This window comes from Equus przewalskii, chromosome 13, assembly GCF_037783145.1.
Source record: "Equus przewalskii isolate Varuska chromosome 13, EquPr2, whole genome shotgun sequence".
In the NCBI taxonomy this organism is placed as follows: Eukaryota; Metazoa; Chordata; class Mammalia; order Perissodactyla; family Equidae; genus Equus; species Equus przewalskii.
Genome location: NC_091843.1, coordinates 23,103,956 through 23,111,227, shown reverse-complemented (window position 1 = coordinate 23,111,227; position 7,272 = coordinate 23,103,956). Strand labels below are relative to the sequence as shown.

Below are 7,272 nucleotides of genomic sequence, written 5' to 3'. Positions count from 1 at the left end.
TTGATTCAAAGTGAAATGAGAAAAATTAATATGGAGGAAAAGTTCAATTTATTAATATCTCCATTTTCTTCAGTTTATCTTTTTTCTAAATTTCCATTAATATATTACTTTTACAATAAGAAATAAGGAACAGAAGTCATGTATAATTAGAAATATACATACACCCTATATATATAAAACTGTAAAGAAATAGCTGAAATGTTAACAATAATTACCCTTCTGGGTGGTGAGAATAAGGGGTGAGTAATTTTTATTCTGTTCTCGATAAATTTCCAAATTTTTTGCAATGAGTCTGTGTTTCTTTTACTAAACATGTTATTGGAAAACAGGAATAAAATTTTATTCGACCTATTCTGAGATGGTGCCCTTCCCACTAATTTCATGTGAAAATGTCCCCTCTTTTTATGAAATCATGATCAGAATAGATGATAACTGGTTTGCTTAAAAGCCATTCTGGGTAAAATTTAAAATGGACATCCCTGTTCCCAATTTCTTTTTTCCTGAAATTTCAGTGGTCTGTGAATCCTGTTGTCTGATAGCCATCCACTATTCTAGACCAATTACCTCATTTGAGACATGGGGAAACTGAGACTGAGGGAGACACGGAGCAAGCTTTCCCCCTCTTCATTCTAAAAACGTAAAAAATACAAATGATAACATGACAAACATCCAAGTCCTCCTGCTCAGAAGTGACAACCATTCAAAGTTTGTTATGTTTGCTTAATCCTTTGTTTTTATTTTTTTTATTACAAATGGAGTCAAAGCCCCATTTCTCTCCCGATTCTCTGTCCAGCCCCTCCCCCCACTCCCCCTTAACCCCCGCATCCACTCTCATGTGTGGCATATGCATCAAAGAACCACATGGGTAGTGTTGTTTAGTGTGTGTGTTTCAAAATGACATAAATCGTATCAGACTGCACAGATCATCGGGCCAAGTCGTTTTTTCTCCTTTCAACATTACGTTTTTGAGGTCTATCTGTATAAATAGAAACGCTCAATCATTTCTCTTTAGTGTTTAGTATTCCAGCTGGTGTATCCATTTCCCTTCGAGGCACATTTAGGATGTTTCCAGATGACTTTTCCAAGTTTTGACACTGACGGGAGTCAAATGCCCTTTCCACTGCCCGAAGGCACAGACGCAGTCACTCTGTGGCTAACACAGTTCTGAATTCAGAGCTCCACCCACAGTCCCCCCTGCACAGGTCCAATCCAGCCATCTCCCTGGACCCATATCCTCTGTTCTCCTTGTCTCCTGGGGCCCCAGAGACTCACGGCAACTGGGCTTCATGGTGTGGGCACGACGGGGTTTAGAGGCAGGGGTCTTTCCTGGGGAAAGAATGCTAAGGGCACTTCTGGCCTGGACTCAATTGTTCTAAAATGTGGTTAGGATTGTCAGCCTCTTTCTCAATGGTCAGCAGAGGACACAGCCTGTGGTGGTCATCAGTGCCGCTCACCAAATATTACAGTTCTCTCCACTGGGGGCACATGTCCTTTCGGGGTTAAGCATGCCTATATGACTTGCTTTATCAAAAAAGCAAAGTGAGAGGAAGGAACGAGTCCCTTCCAGGCAAAGCTTTAGGATCCAGCGCGCAATTGCCTACATGCCCTCTGGCCTCCTGGAATGGTGACTGGCGGTGATCACGCCCATGGCTGCTCTATCAAGTTGGGGCCCAGAGTAAGGGCAACGTAAAACGGGGCCCATCACATTCCCACAATGGATGTTTTAAGCCACTCTCTTGGGATCGTTTGTTACCACAGCATAACCTGGCCTTTCCTGACTGATGCAGGGCCACATCTGGTGAGCCCTGGCTGCTGTGAGCCTGGTGGTAACCCGTCAAGAGCTGTCCTTTTGTTAAACCCGGGTTTGCAGACTCCAAGCCCTCTGGTCTCTCATGCACCCGCTGCAGGGAAAACACAGGCACTCCTTGGGGGCCCTATTGGAAGGAAGATCTTCAGGATGGAGAAGGTAAGGGACTCTCAACCCTTAAAAGGCACTCTATTAGACAAGTAAGAGCCTGAAAGTGTCATTTCCTAGCTGGGTGTCCTCAGGCTGGTGGAGGATTAAATGTGGGACACACATCAAGTGCTTAGCGCAGCCCCTGGCATGTGGTGAGCCCTGGGCAAACACCTGCACAGCAAAGATGCTCGCTGACGCCCCACTGTTAATAGTGGAAAGCAGAAACTGAGTATCCAACAACAGGGGAAATCATTGACCAATTATGGTACGTCCTTATACTACTAAGTGGCCAAAAAAGAGACAGAGGAAAAGGAAGGCGGTAGAACCACATAATGTGTAGATCATTGCAGACCGTTATTAAGAAAAGAGCTTGTTGTCACACAGTTTCGCTTTGGAGAGAGACAGAACTGAGTGTGGGTCTCAGCTCTCCCAGCAGTGTGTTTTGGACAAAGTTCTTAACTGCTTTAAGCTTCAGAGACTGACAATAATAGGAGGTCAATAAATGTGAGCTATTATTATTATTTTATTGTTATCAGTATGAATAATAAATCTAGGGGTCAACATTGGCAGATCACCTGACTCCTATTATCATTGCTCTGTCATCCTGTATTTCATCTCCCTAACGACCCTGTGAAGTTGATCTCAATCCATTTTACACCCGACCACACTCAGGCTCAGAGAGGTTAAGCCAATCGTCCAGAGTCCCCAGGTCATCAAGAGGGGAGTCAGGATTTGAACACAGTTCTGTCTGGCTGCAAAGTTCCTGCTTCTTCCTATGCATCTGTGCTTTGCTGGCACCTGGCACAGATAACAAGCTTTCAGTGTCATGGGATGGTAGAGCTTTATTTCTGATGGGGTCATCTTGGGACACTGCTGGAGTCATGGCCCCCCAGGGGACCCCACAGGCAGATACAGATGAAATGAAGCCATTGGATGAGCAGCTCCCAACTTTTTTGTGTTCGCAGCCCACTTTTGAACACTGGATTTGATTTGAGATCCAGAATCTTCCAAATAATAGTAAACAAGTCAACAATGATTACCAGTGTGATAGCCCACCTCCAACATGGCCCCATGATTTTCAGCTCCTCGTATTCACTTCCTTGTGTGGTCCCTTCCCAGCAGGGCTGACTCGTGTAAACAACAAGCTATTCAGGAAACCATGGTGCATGACTTCTGGAGCTAGGTATAAAACACAATGTGGCTTCCACCTTGCTCTCCCTTGCTCTGGGGGAAGCCCATCTCCACGGTGTGAGGATGCTCAAGCAGCCCCATAGAGTGGTCCTCAGGGCGAAGAGCTGAGGCTCCCGCCAACAGCCATGCGAGCGAGCCATCTTGGAAGGGGACTCCCCAGCTCCAGACAAGCCTTCAGATGATTTCAGACCTGGCTGGCATCTTGATTGCAACTTCAGGAAAGAATCCAGGCCAGAGTCTACACAGCTAAGTCACTTCTGACTTCCTGATCCACAGGAACTGTGAGATAATAAATACTTGTTTTAAGTCAATGAGCTTTCGGGTAATTTGCTACATAGCAATAAATAACTAACGCAACTACGCCCTCACAGTACAAGGACAAACGATGCCTTGAATATCCTTAAAAGAAAACAAAACAGTTATCACATGACTCTCTTTGTCCGCTTTGGCACACATGTTGGAAGAATTAACCCTTCCACACCAACCATTCTCTCTCTCTTGTGTGCTCACCTGGCCAAGTTCTCACCGTTGCCGGTAAACACAGTGTCTTCCTCTGGCATCAGCTCTAAAACGGGCCTCCCCCCGTCTGTCCTCTGACTCGTACGTAGCACGGCAATACCTGTCTGCCTCTGCCCTACGGTCCAATTCAAACAAAAAGCACTGGAACAACGTACACCCTGGCTTATAATAAACTTTACTCACTGGTAAAAACTTGGCAACACCTCTTGGAGGTCATGACTCCACAGCCCACCGTGCTAGGTGATTTCATCAAAAGCTGAACAAGAGAAACTTCACTCTTTCTGAGCCAAACCCCTCCTCCTGCCCAGGCCCCTCACTGCCTTCTTCTCCAGGCCTCTCCAATTGCCCCGGGAGACGCAGGCTGGAGACGAGCCCCTCCTTCCCAGGGGAAATCTGCTTTCAGAGGAGATCAGGGCAGCTGGGCTTTGCAGGGACAACACTGGTTCAGATTCTCAGCGCTGTCACTCTGGTAAGTTACTTAACCTCCCTGGACCTCAGCTTCCTCTTCCCTGCTGTGAGGCTAATAAAAGCACCTTCCTCCTAGAGCTGCAGAGCATCAATGAGAAAAGAATTGTCCAGGGCTTAGCACATTGCCTGGCAATTCGTAAGGGCTCATTTGCATTTCACTGTCAATCAAGCATAATAGCAATAATGGCAGCTGCAATTTATTAAGGGCTTACTACACTCCTAGCATCCTTTACACGGAGTATCTCATTTAATCCTGCCAGATAGGGCCTCTTTGTGTGCCCATGTTAGAACTGAGGAAGCTGAGGCACAGAGAGGTGAAGTGCCTTGCCCAAGACCACACAGACTCAGGTGATGAGGTGGCAGAGGCCTCACCCTTAACCACTTTGCTCTGAAGCCTCCCGAGGGGATGGAGCAAGGGCCTGGTACACATCAGGGACACTGCAGGGATTGCACGAGAACAGAAGAGCGGAGGGAGGGATGGTGAAGCAAAGGGACAGAGTCAAGATGGGAAGAGAGTTTCCCAAGTGGCAGAGACAGGGGTGGCATGGAAGTCCCCCGTGGGCTTTGTCACCTGCATCCTGTTTGTAGCAGGAGACTCAGGCCTCCTGCTCGTGTGCAGAGCCACGGCACTCCCTCTACGTGCCGCCCAGGCTCTCCCGGGCCATGCCATGGTGGCCAGCTGGCCCTGCCACAGCATGGACACCCTGCTGGAGCCCGGCCCAGGTTCAGATGCCGAGAGCGCTGCTGACGGCTCCGCCTTGCCCTTCCTGAGCACCTGCCCTGTGTACAGTGCAGCATTGGCTCACTAAAATCAGGTTCTGCTGGTGGGGAAAGTCAGGAAGCTTTACTGCAAAGATGAAATAGCATAAATATGATAGCATCAAATGGGGCCAGCTTTTGCCCCACACCACAGCATTGTTTTCTTCTCGCTGAACCAGAAAAGCAAACTCGCAGAACCAGCAGAGTCCAAAGCTCTGGACCAGAGAGGGCAGCTGGCTTGCAGCCCTCTTCCTCTTGGCTCTGACCCCAGGGAACCCCCGTGACTCAAGGGATAATAATAAGGGCTATAGAGGTATCTCCTGAGCCCTGTGCTTCCTATGGCTGGGGCTCAAAGAAGTTGAGTTTCTGGGAAGGGTGGCCCAGCTGGTAAGCCTGCTGTTTGACCGTGGGAGAGGCAAGGGGCTACCTGCATGGAAGTGACGATCAGTGTGGAAGCAGAGGGACCGTGGAAGCCACTGGACAGGGTGGGGATGGTGCCGCCCCTCAGAAAGCATTCATCCAGGGAGGCAGGAGAGTCTAGCCCACTGGCTCCCAAGCAGGGATGATTTTTGTCCCCAGGGGACATTTAGAAATATAGAGAGATATTTTGGTTGTCACAGCTGGGGAGGGATCACAACTGGCATCTCGTGGGTAGAGGGAAGGGATGCTGCTGAACATCCTACAGTGCACAGGACCGGCCCCTACAACGCTGGATCATGTGGCCCCTAATGTCAGCAGTGCCGGGGCTGAGAGACCCTGGTGGAGCAGTTGAACGGGCACACAGCCTGTGGGGTGTGAGGCACCCACGCCAGCTGTGTAACCAGGAACAGGCACCACACCTCCTCAGTTTCCCCCCAGAAAATGGGGGATACTAAGTTCCTGCCTCCTAGGGGCGAACCAAGTTCAGTGCTTTCCAGGGCAGACACACAGTAGGTGCTCTGTAATGTTGCTACTGTTAATGACCAAGGACATGCGCTCTGCAGAAGACCACTGACAAGGTGGACCCGAAGGAGGCCACCAGAGGAGCAGACCTAGCATGTGAGAGGGTGGAGGAAAGCGGAGGAGGCGCCATAACTGGTTCCGGCATTAAAAGCTTCTGCCTTGCTTCAGCCTACATCGCCAGCCTGGAGAGTCCCTGGGCCAGCACACCCCAGGCTTTTCCTATCTCCACAGTCCCCACTCCCCCCAAGGACCTCCTCCTCTAAGAAACGCCTTAACCAGCCCAACCCTTAAGAATCCCAGGCCCTCATCACAGACTGAATCACGGCTCCAGAGATACATCAAGACACACACACAGTCACATCCACAGACTCTGAAAAACACATCTGTTCTCATCTGTCACACACACACACACACATAACCTCAAGACACACTCCAGCTCTGTTCACAGACTCATTAACGTATTCCCATATACACACACACAATCATACCACAATCTCACCAAGACACACGTAGTCCCACATACACACACACATACCCAACACTGGCACAGGAAAGCAATACATACCCAAGGTATGCAGTCACGTACGCAAACCCACACATTCACCTACATACACAGAATAAATACAAACTCAGGAAAGTCCATAAATCTCATGTAGACGCACATACTTAACATTTAGGGACATAAAGATAAACACCTGTGCAAACACAGAGGCTCATTCCAGGCACAGAAACTCATATACAACTATCACTGTGTTTATATACATGAACATACATATACATACATCGCTCAAGACACACACGTATACTCCTATATATCCTCCCAAACACACATAAGCGGACATACAAAAAGACATTAAAATAAACCTGTCCCCTCATATACACACAGATATGCTTCCATAGCACATTTCCTTCATTCCTCGATTCATTTACATTATAAAAAGTTGCTAAGGAAACTTCCTTGGGGCACCTTCCAAATTCAACCTCGTGTTACGGCTACTTGCACGCGTAGCCCAGCAAAATGCTCCCCCAGGTCTTTTCTCCTTTTATATTTCCACTTGCGGATAGGCGGTGTGGCTTCTCTCTCCCCCGCAAGGCCCCGGAAGCAGGGCTCCGTCTCCTTCACCTCGGTCCCTTTCTAACTGCCCTGTGCCCCGAGGCCTCCGCGGAGAGGTGCTCTCCAAGGGTCCGTGTCTAAAGATGCATTCCCGGGCACTAACCCAACAACGGCAGGGGGTGGCCTGTGGGCGTGGCTAGGAACCACGTGGTCACCAGGGCACTCGGGGATGGCGGATGAATGGGGGTTAGCGTCCAACCTCCTTTCTCCGCTTCAGCCCCGCCCGCCCTGCTATTCTCCTAGCCGCTTCTCCCGCACAACCTACCGGGGGAGAGGCGGGGGCTGGGGCTCCGGCCGCCCTAGGAGATCCTCCCCTCCTCCC

General features: G+C 49.2%; 1 long non-coding RNA gene across 2 annotated transcripts; it reads right to left on the bottom strand.

Moving 5' to 3' along the window:
* Positions 1-2,462: 2,462 nt before the first annotated feature.
* LOC139075068 (uncharacterized) lies at positions 2,463-7,053 on the bottom strand. Of its 2 annotated transcripts, none has more exons than XR_011525102.1 (2): positions 6,767-7,053; positions 2,463-3,427 (listed from the first exon to the last, which is right to left on the bottom strand). It is a non-coding gene; the product is annotated as an uncharacterized lncRNA (long non-coding RNA). The 2 variants fall into 2 exon arrangements; XR_011525103.1 differs by having other exon boundaries at positions 3,659-7,050.
* Positions 7,054-7,272: the final 219 nt, after the last annotated feature.